We start from the raw sequence: 16,708 nt of genomic DNA on the forward strand, positions 1-16,708 counted from the left end.
TATATAATATGTGTATGTGTTTTATATAGTGTAGTGTATTATATATTATAGTCTACTGTACTACACTGCAACCTACTATACTATACCTTATCATTCTATTACATTAGCCTATTATACTGCACTATAATCTATACTACACTAATGCCTACTGTACTATATTATAAACTACAGTACTACGCTATAATCTACTATACTGCATCATAACCTGTTATTCTGCACTATTACCTATATGATATATACACTACTACACTACAACCTACTACTACTATGATGCACTATAAAGGACTAAACTACACGATTGCCTGCTTTACTACATTTTAGTGACTAGCTGATGGTCAGCCAACCACAGCGTTTGGATCCCGTCAGCAGCAGTAACTCTGCCTCTACAGCACGGCGTGTGGGTACGTGTGTGTGTGTGTGTGTGTGAGAGAGAGAGAGAGAGAGAGAGCGAGAGAGAGAGAGAGAGAGAATGTGTGCGTCTACTGTCTACACAGTGTAATGGGATTACTCCCGTGTCAGGCGCATGCGGGGCGATTTAAGGGTCACTCACTTTGAACATCGCTGTCCATACGAAGTGGACTCAAGGGGCACCATTAACTGCCCCGGCCCCCTGGATTTGCCCACCGGCTGCACGTCTTTTCCTCTAACGTTTTTTTATGGTTTCGTGTGTGACGCTTCGACCGTTGGACCGTTGGACTGTTTGCAGACAGGGGGCGCTCGAGCTCCTGAGCGAGCGATACAGGCGTTCGTTCTCTCTCTCTCTCTCTCTCTCTCTCTCTCTCGCGCGCGCGCTCTCCCTCTCTCTCTCTCTCTCTGGCATGCGCTCTCTTCTCAGGCACTTTCACACCGTGTGTATTTGAGGAGTATTTCCATGGCTTTGGGACTAAAACGGTAAGACTTTCCGCTGTTTTGTGTGTTATTCTTTTTGGACTAAAGCGAATCTGTGGAAAGGGAAAGTTGAGTGGCGATACGAGCCAGTTTGGATCACTGGATTTGGACGTTGTCCCGTCCACAGGCTGACATCATTTACCTCGCTGTTTGGGTCGTTTAGCTTCTTATCTTTGCATTATTTTGTCTTTTCCTTTCATCTATCTTTCCTTCTCGTAAGTGTGCAGTGCCTTCAAAACCGGCGCCGTGCTGTGCGGATGTGCAGCGCCGGGTTAAAACGGATTTCTGTGTATTTTGAATCTATCGCCATATAAAACCGGTCAAAAGACAGTTTATGTGTAGACGTATTTCCTATGAACACCACCTTTTCGTTGCCGTGTAGACCTGTGTTGTAGAGCTCGTCCAGGTAGAGCAGCTTATGGAGCACTTCATCCAATTACCCCGCACATTTCCAACAATCTGTTGCCCTCGCCAGTTTAGCAGCTTTCAAACGAAGGTGCGTCCGGAGAGTGAAATCGAGGAGAAATGTGTCTCGGTGAGGTTCTTCACAGTGACCGGGGCAGAACCCTAGTGCTAGCTAGCTATCTAGACCATTAGTTTCTAAGGTCACGTACAGACTGAAAGAGAGCGAGAGCTTAAGCTTAAAGTAAAGGCTTTAATCGTATTGTCAGGGCAAACATGATACTACTAACTTGCTTTTGGAAATAGTAGAAGCAGGTCAGGTCAGCGCTCATATTTAGCTAGATATTCTTTAGTTTTATTTCCCAGAAATTAGCTGGTGCTACTTCTTTCGGCTTGGCATAGATTTACTTCTCCTTTGAATACTCATTTCTAGGTTGGGGTAATAACTAGCTATACTTTAGATGAGCTGATGTCAGCACTTTTTGTGAAGGGATATCACCAACTGCTACACACGGTTACTGTGATTTTAGATCAATTCGACATTTATATTGCTGTCTTACAGGCAAGTAGAGGGGGTAAAGCTTTCAAATAATGTGGAAAGAACAACCGAGGAAGCCTAAATTACGACTTAACTTCATGTCGTGTGAGGGGAGCTGGCACTAGCTACCTTTTGGCCCTTAGTTGAACTACTTCTCCAGAGACGTGTTAGTAAAGCTGTCGGCTGGCTGTTTATTTAAAGAAGCTGCTCTGGCTATTCTAAATGAACATACAGCCAGGTCAACATAACGTATTTACCCCCACCCGCCGCCCACAATACTGTATTATAGATAACCTTCTCTATTAGCTCACCTATGGCCCATCCTCCTCCTCCTCCCCCTGCTCATTAATTATTCACTCACACCACCTGGTCCTTAATGCCCGTAACTCTTCTGCCGTGGCTCGTAAGTGTCCCTAAGTCAGGTGATCGGTCTGTGAGTCAACCAGGGTCATTGATGAAGGAGCACGTTGAAGCTGCTATTCAAGCTGTTTACAGTGGTGTCTCCCATTTTTGGTCCTGGAGGACCCCTGCTTAGGACAGTTATGGTGGGTTCCCTGCCACCAGCATGCTTGACTCGACTCATTTTCTCATTCTCAGCCTCAATCGGTGATGTTAGAGAAGAGTGATCGCTAAACTGCTAGACTTTAAAGGGAGACTCCGAAAGGTGGAGGCTTGTTTTACAATGCAGTATGTCTTACATTAGCTGGATAACACAAGCTCAGAATGCGAACTGCACAAGGTTTACCCTTTACCTGTTGGATTTGACTTGCTGTTTGGCTAACTGAGACATTCTGGGCAGTCTGGAAAAGTATAATGTGAGAATTGTGCAATACACCTCTTTTGCTGTTGGACAAGCATGACATTTGGCTTAAATTAGCGAATTGAGAAATCCTGTTTTCTGACCAGGAAGCACTGGCTGTGGCTAACGTTTGTTATGAATCTATCAAGTTCTTAGCTGGATTATGTTGAAACATAAACAAACAAAAAAAGGATGTGCACTGATGAACCATAAAATTAAATCCACTGATGTGAAATGAAGTGCGTAAAATTGATTATCTCGCTACAGTGACACCTGTCAAAGGGTGGGATATATTAGGCAGCAAGTGAACAGTCAGTTCTTGAAGTTGGTGTGGTGGAAGCAGGAGAAATAGGCAAGCATAAGGATCTGACAATGACTTAATTATAATAGCTGGACAGCTGGGTCAGAGCATTTCCAAAACATCAGGTTTTGTGGGATTTCCTGGTATGAAATGGTCAGTACCTTTCAAAGTGGTCCAAGGAAGGACAACTGGTGAACCAGCAACAGGGTCATGAGCACCCAAGGCACAATGTTTTGTTCACTATTTAAAACATATTAAATGACAAATATAAAATTGAGCTTATCCACTTATTTTTCTTGCATTTCGATTATTTTACAGTTTTAAAGTAAAGCAGGTTGAGGCGATACAGATGCCTCATAAATGTAAATGCCCAGCCCTAGTTTAAAGATGTAAAATCTTTCTCCATGTACAGTCTTCCACTAAGCATTACTCTTTCTTATCAGTCCCTTCTGCACTGTTTTGTTGAATGCGTCATGTACCTTCTGCTGATCAGTAAAAGCATCTTTTCACACCTGTTAACACTGTGCCAACAGGACGGCCTTGTTTTCACTGTAGCAGCCAAAAAACAGACATCTGCTGTTGTCTTTCACAGTTATGCCCCATACGCCTGTCATAATAGGCATCTTTTTCCATGTCCCCTGTATTAGCCTAGTGACTGTTAATCCTTTGCTGGGTTGGCAGCACTGTTTCTCTGTCCCTAGTTGTCTCATTAAACTGGGTGTCTAATACTATTTATTCTCCTTGCGGGCAACCATAGTAAATGCTCATTTAGCTGCGGTGCCCTCAATGAACAGGACCACTTTAATCAGTGGCTTAGTGATGGTGATTTCACCCATTCACTTAAGCAACCTGTGACCAGAGGTACGGGGCGCACAATATATATCACAATATTTCATTTTGTAAACATCTTACTCTGAATATATGAAGTGCTTCTAATGGTCCTTGTTTCGGAGCCAGTATAAACTTTGACATGAGCCAGCATGAAACATATGAGCGATGCAAACAGTGCCAGTACACTCATCACTCAGTAAATCAGAGTGATGCCACAACAGTTGTCACTCAGTAAATCTCGATAAGCTATGACAGGCCCAATGCTTATACCAGGGTTTTCCAAATGCTCTAAAACGCTGTTAAAAATGGACCCATACTGATTTTTTTCCAGATAGTAATCATTCCCTGGAGTATTTGAGAACCCCTGTTTGGAGCGTTTGGAGCGTTGCTCCTATTGGTGGGAGATCTTGAGTTAGATCCCATCCATGGTGTCCAAGAAAGCACAATCAGCCATCATTTACTGTGATGCTAGTTGACGAGGGCGTCTGTTAGCTGGTATAACAGAATGGAATCTTCACATGAATTTGGAGGAAGCATGTACTAAACTTCAGTCTGCTGTCATAGGTGGCATTGTGAGATAGGGGAGGTGAGTTCAGGGAAATTGGGATTTTAGAAAGAAAAATAAAAATAATTTTGGTTAGATATTTTTAAAATTACATATTATGATTGTGTCAAATGCTTGTGAATACTTGTGGAGTTTATCCAAACAAGTACCCAAACACTTGTTTTCAAAATAAAAAATTATATTTATATTTCATAATAAATCATAATTTTAAGGATGTTCTACTGCAATTTAAAATGTATCCAGGCATCAGTGTTTGGTCTGATTCTACACGATCAAGCATGAAGGCATATTTACACTCCCTTTACAAAGAAAAATGAATACGTCCATTTCAAACAACGTCACTGTCACTGCCTACATGCTTCTGTGCGTCCTTTACGTTTAACTACAAATATGGCATCACATCACACTGTGCCCCAGTGATGTAGGATCATATAGAAGTCCTAACTAGGTCCCACTCCCTCTCTTCAAAAAGGTCCGCCAGTTTCTTCATTGCTGTGTCCATTTGGCAGTAGTTGTTTTTCGCTTGAAATATTGGCTACACTACCCCTACGATTTACAGTGATACTGCTCTGTTCCATTCGTATTTCCTAAGTTTTCATAGAACATGCACAAATACGAAAGAAATGGAATGCTCTGTCCATATTCATATTTCACGTTGGTGAATGAGCCTTAATGTGTAAGGCCTGTAGTCCAAGTTGTATTCCAATTATGATCACTGTGCTTACATGATAAGATGATTCATCAAGTTGTTGTACCTCAATGGTGTACCAACCTCTTAGCACCATGTAAATTGCTTTCACATGTAGGTGCCTGACATGAATTTACAATGCATTAATCTCACTATATATTTTTTGTTTTTAAATTGGGAAGCAGAAAAGAAGTAAAGAAGTACATTATGTAACTATGTACTGTATGTAATTACTTACCCATATATGAACATATTTTTGAGCATTTAAAAATCTGTAAAAGAAAAATCATGATGACCCCAACTTTTGATTACCTATTTCAATGACTAACGTATATTTTTAAGCTGCCATATGGATTGACTGTTGAGAACATGAGACAGATAACATACCCGTGTTTATGCTTAAAGAAAGCTTTTATAGCCTTTTAGGTTTTATTTCTCTCTTTATTTTACTCAAAAAAAAAAGTATATTAAATTTGTCAAGATTTCTGTTTTCTATTTTCTAATACATTTTCGATTAAAAGAAAAATGGTATGACAGATTTGTGGCAACGCCCTCTTTGAAGTAACCTGAGATATAATAAATTTTTGATGTAAACGAATGATCAGTCTAAACATTTGTGATTTAGATTCTGAAATATTTAAGATGAAAATCCAAATGTTTGTCTTTAGTCTCTTTTTCCTGCACAACAAGTAGGTCTAAAACGAAAGATTGGCATGGCCTTTATAAATCACAAGGCAGATGTGTGGTCATACTTTTCTGTGTTATGACGGGCCCAGCAAAGATATACATTATGCATAGTAAGTTAACCTCTTGTTAGTCTGCTAGTCTTGGTAAACTAGTCTGAATTGCAATTAAGTTTTTCTTATTCACCAGATAGCAACTTTAAAATTCCACCTTGATTTAATAGTTGCTTAAATGTTTCAAAGCTATTACAGTCAATACAAATATGAACCTCGGCAAAATATTACCTGACTTTAGGTAGTCCTTTGGTCCAAATGTGGGCTTTTAATTCTGATGAGTGTCAGGTTTCTAGAAATCATCTGGGCATATGCTGTGCATATGATGGAGGAATGAACAGTGCATGCAGGAGGGGTGGTCTCAATAGCCATTCAGTGTGTAATGTGCCATATGCCTGGTATTGAGGAGTAGTAACTGTTTTGGTATTATATCTAATTATTTTAGTCAGGATTGTTTCAGTATATTTTTTTTAACATTTATAAAAGTTACTCACCTTTAGCTTTGAAATTTCTCATTTTATTCCCATTATTTCTAGGTAAATCCCATAATTTCCTGCTTATTCCCATGGTAAATGCATTTGTATTCCTTAGCTTTTGTGTCTGATGTTGACAAAATTGTCCAATAAAGTATTCAATATCCAATAAGTTCCTTTAAATTATCCAATATTTCCTATTAATTCCAATAAATTCCTATAATTTCCCCAACATTTCCATGAAAAGTTCACATTTTGGAATATTTCCAAAGTTCCCAAGCTTAGGTTCCAATGGAAAGATACCGGTAATTTACTGGATATTTGCCACTCGTTTGCAGCCCTATACTTGAGGCTAATTGGTGTTTTTTTGTTTTTGAAAAAGAAAACAGCATTTAAAAACATATGCTGCAAAGTTTTAAAAGGCAGAAAAAATTGCCAAAAAGCTAATATGTTTCAAACACTTAAAAGTTCATTGCTCTTTAAAAATGATGCATCATAAAACCATTAGTGGCAGAAAGTGATCTTAAAATGACAATAATATAATTTATTGCAGTTATTTCTGGGACAATACATCATCCAAAAATAGTTATTTTGACAGGCCTGATACTGCGTATGCATGAGAAATATTAGATATCAGCATTGGCATTTTCAATATCAGTGCATCATTAATCATGACACCATTTATCAGAATAATGGTGACATATTGCGATATTGTACACTCAATAAGAGACTCAACCTCTCACTGATGGAGGTCGAACATCAGTCTTTCTCACAAGAAACGCTTTCCGTTTGCTTCAAGGTTCTACTTAGATCCAGGGCTTAGAGGGTCAGAGATCCTTCTTTTTGACAGAAATGCCTGATGGCAATAGCAAGTTTTTATTAGTTTTTTATTAAATTTTTTATTGTATTAGGACCGGCTATGAAGCCTGTTTCCTGTACTTGGGCCATGAATATATTTTTTCGATCAGTTGTTCAGTGATGTCATAAAAGTCATGCTCTCTTCATTCATAAAGAATGAAAAGGTCGAATAAAAAGAAGAGGTGGTATGAATTTGTGTTTTTCTTTTCTGTCTGTTTTTGCGGACTCCACAATCCAAAGAGGTGTCAATTGGTGTCTTGCACCGAGATGTTAGCAACAGGTTCTTACTGAAGTCTTATAGGTTGTGATCCATAGATTGGGCTTGTTAGTTTAGCACAAAGCATCTATATTTTTAAAAATTGCTACAGCTCTTTTTGAGGCCACAGGATCCTGCATTTTCTCATTCAACCACTAGAAAACAGACCTTACTCACAGCTGCAGAACCCTATTGAATGAAGTGTGCTGCTCCATGTGCAGCACTTTTACCGCATCTGACTCCAAATCACATATTTGTAGAACGTGTAAAAGCAGAGTAAAAAGACTTAACACAACTTACCAGATACCCCTCCTGAGAGGATATCGCAGAAGGGGTGATGCAGCCCAGAACAGTGAGTGTTAGAATGCAGCAGAGCTAACAGGCTAACAACACTCTACTCAGTTTCTGCAGTTTCCAAAAGACATTTGGTGATTGGTATAGGCCCCAAAAACGCTGATTGGTCGATTTGTGCTGAAGTAGCTCTTCTATGGGATCATAGTATCTTTTGCAACTCACACACATTAGTGAGCCTTGGGCACCCATGACCCTATATCCAGTAAATTATCGGTATTATCCCTTTGGAACTTTAGCTTGTGGAACTTATTCCAAAATGTAAACATTCCATTGAAATTTTAGGAACTTTGGGGAATTAATAGGAAATATTGAGTAATTTAAAGAACTATGTCAGACACTATCATCAATGTACCATTTTTTTGTGTCAATAACAGAAATTAAGAAAAATCAATACAAATGGTACAATCAGTGTTCTCTTCTCCTGCCAGTGTTCAGAATGTTTTTGGGTGAAATAGTCAAAACCATTAATCAGAAGGGTGACCTTGTGGGTCCCTATATCTGTGTGTGTGTGTGTGTGTGTGTGTCTATACGTAAATGAGCTTTAGCTGTAACAAAATTCAAAGTTGTGATTAGCTATGTCAAATAAAGTGATTCATCTCAAATCAATATTTTAATAGTTATGCAGCCTGGCCAAACACATTGGCACCCCTGCACTTCTTTCAGAAAACACACTTCTCTCAGATGCTTTAGTATTCATTTGTTTATTTTGTTTGTTTGCATTGAAACAATGCAAAAAAGCTGAGAAAAAGTTAAATCTGATACCACAGAACTGGATAGATTTATTGCCACCCTTTGTGCCACAAAATGCTTAGAAAATTGGATTCCAGTCAAGTGATATTTCTTTGATTTTTATTTGTGGTAAGTAACAGGTGCTGGTAATATAGACATCACACGTTCAACCAGTTCAGGTGGAGAAACAGTGACTTAGTCTTTGTGTCTGTTTTTCACACTGAACATGGAGAACAAAAAGAACTTGCCTAAGGAAGCCAGAATCCTTCTGGGATCCTTTAATGATCCAAAGCATACTTCAAATAGCACCTAGAAATGGTTTAAGTCAAAGTGCTGGAGTTCTGAAGTGGACAGCAATGAGTCCAGATATAAATTCTGTAGAACACCTGTGGAGAGATCTCAAAACAGCAGTTAAAAGAAAGCACCCTTTAAATCTGAAAGACCTGGAGCAGTTGAAAGGAAGAGTGGTCCAGAATTCCAGCAGAGAGGTGTAGAAAACCCATTAAAGGTTACAGGAAACGATTAATTTTAGTTATTGTTTCCGAAGGGTGTGCTACCAAATATTAAGTTGATGGGGGCCGATAATTTTGTTCCATTTCTGCTCCATTTCCGGAGTTTATGAGGAATAATATCAGATTTATATATTTTTCTCAGTTTTTGTGGTGATCCAATGCAAACAAAAGTAATATAAACATTTGGATAACAAAGCATTTGGAACTGCAGCAATGTTCTGTAAGAAGTGGTATATTCTGTAAGAAGAAGTATTTTTGGCCATGACTGTATGAGATAGCTGTAGGTGATAAAATGGTCAACAGTACATGTCTAATTGATATAGATGTTGCGTATGGTGCACCTTGGTACAAGCTGGTGTACCTGAAACAATGGCAGTGTAGAAAACATAATATAAAAATCTCCCATACAGGCAGCATTAAAGTTTTTCAGTGAATTGGAGACTGTGCCGAAGGTATGTTTTTACTTCCACATGCTTTCTATGCTTTTCTGGTGCTTTCTCATTTTAAAATGATCAATAAGGGCAAACCATTAAAAAAATTCATTACTTGAGAGAAATCATTTCCCGAAAGCTTGGGTGAATTATCTTTTGCAAATGTTTATAAGTGTATTTTATGAAAAAGGCTTGGGTCGCTATTCTGCCAATCATTTTAATAAGTCCTTTAATGCAGACCATTTTGTCCTACTGAACTTACCTACTAGTAATAAAAACAGGGCAATTTGCCCCTATATAAGCCATTTTCATAATTTTCCCACAGTGTTCCACAATTTTAGGATTCAAGAGTGAATTACTAGAGGGAATTATTGAGTGAGAGGAGTGTGTGCTGTATGAATCATTCTCACTTGTGTTTGGACTCCAAACAGACATAGAGCACTCCTGAAACACTCCAGTTCCATCGATATGATACATCGCACATTCAAACAGGGCATTTGTACCTTTAAATTGCTTTTTTATTTTTTATTTTAAGTAATTAAGTTTTGGATCTATTTTTTTTATCACTTTTAAAGAATATACATTACATGTATTTGATTCAAATGTGATATTCAGTTATTTCTCATCTACAGTAATTGACAAGCGTGAATATCAAAATTGTGTAGATGGAATCTAATTTGTTCATGTGATAATGACATACAGATTTGGACCACTTTTCTGGCTACTACAAATGCTTCAGTACTAAAATCTAATATGTAAGTTACATAGCTTGGTTCATTTGTTGTTTCTGTGTTTTTGGAGAAAGGAGAGTAAATGTGAGCTTGAACTCCGCTTATACTTTAATTCATAAGAAATTGACAGTGGGCTCAACAAGTGTCACTTATTGGAGAGCAAGCAGACATTCTTAGACTAGATGGAATGAGTCGTGATGCATTCAGAGGGAAGACTTTGAGCTGTACCTGTCAATCAACCGTGGGAAATGAGTCTACACTCCCTCATCACGTCCGTTACTCTGAAGATAATGAAAGCCAAATTTAAGCAGCTCACCCACTGGAAGCTAAGGCACCTTCGGCAACGTCTTTCCACGACCTCGAATGAAGTGTAAATGAGTGTGAGTCATTGAAAAAGGTGAATATATCTGCATCTGTGTCTTTTGTCCCATAGTCGTTAAGTGACCGCTTCGTAAAAGGTCACCTCAAATGTTGTCAATGAACTGGCATGTAATGAAGCTTATATAGCTAACAAAGTAATTGATTTTTTTACCCACCTTAATGAATATAGTGCACATTCCTGGTTTCTGACAGTACAATGTTGATCGGTTATTATTACATAACCTCCTACAGGATTTCCAGGTTCATGTTTTTAACCTGTTGAATTGGGCTTTTTTGAAAATGCAGTGAAACTAAAGGAGAAAATAAACGTCTTACAGTAGCACTGTTACATGTCCAGTAAGTAGGGTTGGGTGGTAGAATGGTAATACAGTATATCATGGTATGATATGATATGAATGTATGTATGATATGTCTAGTACGCGGCCAGATATGCTCATTTACCTGTGCCTGTTTAAAGCAGGGTACTGGACCAGAATGTACACTAGAATTGCATGTGATGATCCCATTGCTATTTGTACTGTTACTGTGTAAGAGCGTGGTTAGATCACATTTAAGTTATTTTGTTAAGGAGGTAACACTCTCGTTGTTAGCATTCATGCCAGCAGCTTTACAGCAAAGGGCATTTGCTTACATTTTTACATATAAGTTTTTTTCTGACTTTACACAAGTGTGTGTATGCAGAACAGGACAGTCATTTATTATTAAATACTATTAAATATACCCCTAGTGATGCATAAATGAAGCTAACTCATAAGCAACATAGCTAATTGGCCAATTTATGCATTTCAGGCATAAACTAGTATATGAAATGACAAAAAGACAATTGAACTAGTAATCACAGTTAATTGAATTAGAGTAAATGATTATGAAATTGATCATTATGATAGGTATAACTGTGTATAACCTGTTATCTTTGAAAATAGATGATACTGAACAAATCCTGAAGAGGTGGCAGCTAATAATGTTTTAGCCATGCTGTTTTAATGCTATTTAAATATATATATTACAATTTAAACATTGGCAAAAACATATAAGCAAGTATGATTTAGGAAAGGAGTTAGCACGATTATATGTGTGCTTAAGCTTCCATTACTTGTTAGATACCTTAGCATCGCAACTGTAATGAGAAGCTGAAAAACACCAGACATGTCTTGACTGGTTGTGTGAAAATTGTATAAATCAATTTGTTTCTCGAGCTCAAGCCAACAGCATGTTGAAGAGCGGTACAAGCGGCATTTGAGGGGAGGACGTAATGCCAGTTGATTCTGCAATAGGTTAATAGTCTTCAGAAGTAATCAGTCAATGCTACCTGCCGTTCCGTTGCAGTGCATTTCTTGTCGGCCTCATTATTCTCTGACTGTTGTCTTCTATCCACTTCATGGCGGGAGGTAATGGTGCACTGCTTCGAAGGCGGTGAGACAGAGGCAAGAGTAATGGATTAGGCGTGTTGATGGGTTCAGTGTGGCCTATTACCTTACTGATCTCTGTCAGAATCCTGGCCCACTCACTACAGAGCTGAAGCTGACCAATTTCAGCCTCCCCACACATCTCTACAATAATAGTGCCCCCACTCTGCTGAGTGCCTCTGTCATAGGTAGAGATGCGTCAGTCCAGACAATATACAGTCCTTTTGTTATCGTATTTTGTTTGCAGATTCAGTTTTGTCAATTTAATACCTCTTGCCTTGACATTTGATGTTTTGTCCAAAAAAAAGAGACAACACCTGCATGCTCCTTTCGTCTTGCAATCCGATATTTGATGGTGCTTTTTCTTCAGCAAGCTGTAGTGCAGGGAAGATGTCTTTGGAGAATAGCAGTCGCCACTTTGAGAAATTGTTGATCTTGTATGCAGGGACATGCGCACAGGCCGGCAGGTGTTGCTTCTGTTACTCTGCTGGATTAACATTAAGTGGAAGGGGAGAGTCCTGTCCTAGGCCATTAGCTTATTGGAGGTTCATAGCATTTTAGGGTCTCCTGAAAGGGGAACAATACAAACCTTCAGAATCAGGTAATGTGATAGAATCCCTTTCTCACAACCTTCCCCTCAGCATTCTTTACTTGCCATCAGTGCATTGCATTCTTGAGGCACACAACACTGAGCAATTGCTTCTTGAACATGGTGAGAACGATCTTTGAATCGAGAAAGATTTGAGAAACTGTCCTGACAGCAGTGAGAGGGTGAAATTAGATTTGTCTCTCCAAAGGCTCCTCTGGTTGTGAAGAACAAAGACCATTCATAATGATCAGCTGGGACAAGCATGGCAGAACACTGATTGACTCTAAGAGAGAAGAGTTTTTGATGTAATAGAAGTCTACTGGCTTGAAAGCATATGTCACTGTCTTTCTGACTGCCTTTCTGTCTTTTATCCGTGCAGCATTCTACAGAATAGCCTTGCACTTCAAAAGTTTGATTTGATATCTCGTTTAGAATGGTGATTATGTTTGTATTTTCTGCATTGTTGTTTTGTAGTGCAACACAAGTAGAATAGTGCTGTTGCACAAGACTTTCAGGCAATATAAACTCCAAACTGAAATTTCTCATGTTGAGCCCAGTGGCTCTATATAAAATGATATGAAATAATAAGTTTCCTGACTTAAAGGAATAGCTCTGCAAAAAAATCAAATGAACAAGATTTATCACTTACTGCAGATGCAGGCAATCAGACATAATGTTAGGGTAACAAAGCCTAGATCTCCAGTTTCATCTCAGTAAATAAATGAATTTGGGAAATAAATCAAATGTGTGCATTGGAACTTTGCACTGTCCTTTTAAGGTCTATCTTAAGTTGGTGGACTGTGAGGGCTAAACCTTCCGATTGCTCCTCTTGAGGTAGTTAATTTTCAGGTGTTTAGGATCATTATGCTGCTTTTGCTCTGTAGAAGCCATTTTCTTTTCATCTTCTGCTTTTTCCCCCACTTTATTCAGTACAGTCATGCATTTTAATATAAAAAGAATAAAAAGTTAAAAAATGTTCTACATAAATAGAATGGATATATGTGCTGTAAAAAGGAGAAATCTTCAAGTAAGTCAATCTCAGAACTTTAGACTTTGAACTATAATTTTACTAGTGTTTCTTAAAAGGACATCTTAACTAAGTTGTGGAGTTGCAGATCGGATTGTGGGACAAAACTGTCTATTTTTACAAATTCTAGTGTAAATAATTCTCATAAAATTCTCAAGATATAAAATTATGTAGTATCAGTGCAGCACTAACATTATCTACACAGGAGTAAATTTATCATTACTGGTGCGTAATTCTGATTTGTCCTATAAGAGGTGTCTATTAACAATGGTGGCAATTTAATGAATCAAACTTTTTCTTATTCCAGAGCTTCAAGTCAACATTTAGTAGAATTCACAGTGTCATCTATAGAACTGGGGTGGGGGACTAAGGGTTGGAGTCTAGCACATGTAGCTAATTTCCACCAACTAAACCTAGTAATTAACAAGCAAGTTAAATCAGGTGTAACAAGACAACCACTCAGTGACAGAAAAAGCATGTAAACCCTTTAGAATTGTATGGTTTTTTGCATTATTTGTCATAAAATTATATCTAATCTTCAGTTTGGAGGTGTGGAATAGAGCTACATTGACTAATAAAAACCCCTCAAACTTTTTAAGTTTGCTCCACACAAGAAGGATACACGTATGTGAGCCATGCCTCGCCAAAAAGAGCTTTCAAAGGATCTACAATCAAACATTGTGGATTTACATGAAACAGGAAAGGTCTTTACAATCCATAAAACCTTGAACAAGCAGTGTGTCTATGGCAGGACACCATGAAGAAAGCAGCTGCTTACTAAAACGAACATAGCTGCATGCCTGGCTTTTGCAAAATGTTTTGTAGACAGATGAAACTAAGATTGAACTATTTGGAAAGAACACACAGCACTACATCTGGTGTAAAAAAGGCACTGCACCACAAATCACCATTAAATAATATTATCTCAACTGCAAAGTATGGTGGAGTGAACATTATGACTTGGGCCTGCTTTGCTGTGTCAGGGCCTGGCCAGCTTACAATCATTGAGGGGAAGATTAATTTCCAAGTGTATCCAAAAATCAAGTCCACAACAGAATGGCTTATGAAAACAAAATCCGCCTTTTGGAGTGGCCAAGTAAGAGCCCAGATCTCATCTCTATAGAAATGCTACGGATTGACTTGAAGAGAGCCATACACATGAGGCGTCCAATGAACATCCACAGCTACAGGAAGCGCCTGGTTGAGATTATTGCTGATTGGGGGAGAGGGGGTCAACTAGCTATTAATTCCAAGGGTTCACTTACCTTTTCCACTACCACTTTCAATCTTGAGACCTGCGAGATCTTTTTTTGTTATTATTTTAGGCACATTAGAGTTGTCAATACGCTTGACTTGATCAGATCAGGTGATATTTTACATACTTCACATACTTTTTCTTGTCACTGTATCTGTTGTGGGGTGCATATAGTTACATTATAACAATGTTTTTGATGCGTGATACAAACCAGTAGCCAATGGCCATGGCTGTCATAGGCACTGTTTCCAAACATACTGACATTGGTTACTAAAGCTTGATATTTTGTTTTGTTGTGGTTGAAAAGCAATAGCCGTACCACCGTACTTGCTTAGTATTGTTGTCCCAACCCTGTCAAAATGTGTTGCTTTCCAAGTCTGATCCAGGAAGGGTGTGTTGACCTCAGCCATGCAGCAAAAAAAAACTTCAAAGCTGTTTTTTTTTTGCTGTAGGTTGTTCCATCTTGCACATGGAGAACACCATCAGCCTGCCTGCTGACTTCAAAGGGAAAGGTTATATGAGCAACAAATGTCATTCATCCACTTGCTTTTTTACGAAGAGCTTGTGTTTGATGCAACATCCCCAAGGCCAAACCCTCTGTTGTGTGAGTGCTGGGAAAACCAGAGGCAGTAGACACACTTTCTGTTATAATGCTAAGATGAATTGGACTCAGACAAATGGCCTTTGTGACATTTGACTGAGTATGGGAAACTTAGAAGAATTACAAAAAAAGACTTACTTATCACTTAAAAGTTCACTTCTGACTTTGCTTGTTTTTGTGACACAGGAGGCAGGATGCTATTTCAAATTCTCTCTTGAGAGTCCAAGGTAGTGTTCATAGAACTAATTGGGATTGTTAAGTCTATAGTTGAAAACACTAAAAAAAAAAAACAGATACCAGAACAATAAAAGCAAAATAACAGCCAATAGGACATCCAACAGTTACCGGAGAACTGTACAAGGTAAAGAGAGAGCACATACACAGGGTTAAAAGTACAACAGAAAGCAGCTGGGTAGGGCAGGGCTGCAACAGAGGCACAGTGCCCTATTCACCATCCCCTACATGTGCAAATCCTGATCACTATATAGAGCACTATTACAGGTAACAGAATTTACCAACTATTTCTGACACCTTATGTGTGTGACCTCGCTGCTGTACAAGAGCAGATTGCATTCTGGATGTCGGCTTTCAACACAATGAATTATGGGTATTTTATGTCTGCTAGTGCCACAGACCTTTAGACATAGATACTATTGACAAGAACCTGCCGATATGATACAGGGGTTACGATTAAATGTTTCGCAATATTGTAGCTGGTGTTTTTTTATTTATGCTCATAGTATTTAAAACATTAGATGCATAAAATGCAAAAATACTTTTTGTGCAAACAGAACAGTGGGATCAGAAGACAACACTGCTGGGGTTTAAACACACAAAATAAACCACTGCCTGCCACAAATCTTTGCATGTGAACTATTCATTTAAAAATATGTTCTTGAGAATTGATACAGTATTGCAAAACGTAATATCGCGATCACTATTTTCTTACACCCCTACTGAAGACTGGGTAGGGCTTCTGTGGAAACCAAGACCAAAGCACACATTGAGCTATGTTCTGAAAAGTAAACAATCAGATGAATACAGACACAAGGGCAAGGTGAGGACAGATATTTTGCCTTTGAATGTTTTTAAAACTTGTAAGAGTTTCTTGTAAGTCTCTTCCCACAAAACAACACTAATATGCACATTGGTATCTTTTCAATTTTAAAACATAATAAAAGATCCTTTCTAGTTCCTACAAACACATGTACTTATTCAACCTTTAGAATTGGTAATTTCTACAGACTTTCTCTCTTTGTTTCAGGGCGCTGTATGAGTGTGTCCGTCAGGCAGTTAGATCTGTAGAAAGTAAAATATGCGAAGTATTATCATGCAAATATCCGGTAATTACTAACG

General features: G+C 38.4%; 1 protein-coding gene across 2 annotated transcripts in view; it reads left to right on the forward strand.

Annotated features, from left to right (window-relative positions):
• Positions 1–469: 469 nt before the first annotated feature.
• pcdh15b (protocadherin-related 15b) overlaps positions 470–16,708 on the forward strand; it is a 218,693-nt gene continuing 202,454 nt past the window's right edge. For both annotated transcript variants that reach the window (XM_072666593.1, XM_072666592.1), the window contains exon 1: positions 470–891. The gene's annotated coding sequence lies outside the window, so the exon portion shown is untranslated. The remainder of the gene's footprint in view (positions 892–16,708) is intronic.

This window comes from Salminus brasiliensis, chromosome 22, assembly GCF_030463535.1.
Source record: "Salminus brasiliensis chromosome 22, fSalBra1.hap2, whole genome shotgun sequence".
Lineage (NCBI taxonomy): Eukaryota > Metazoa > Chordata > Actinopteri > Characiformes > Bryconidae > Salminus > Salminus brasiliensis.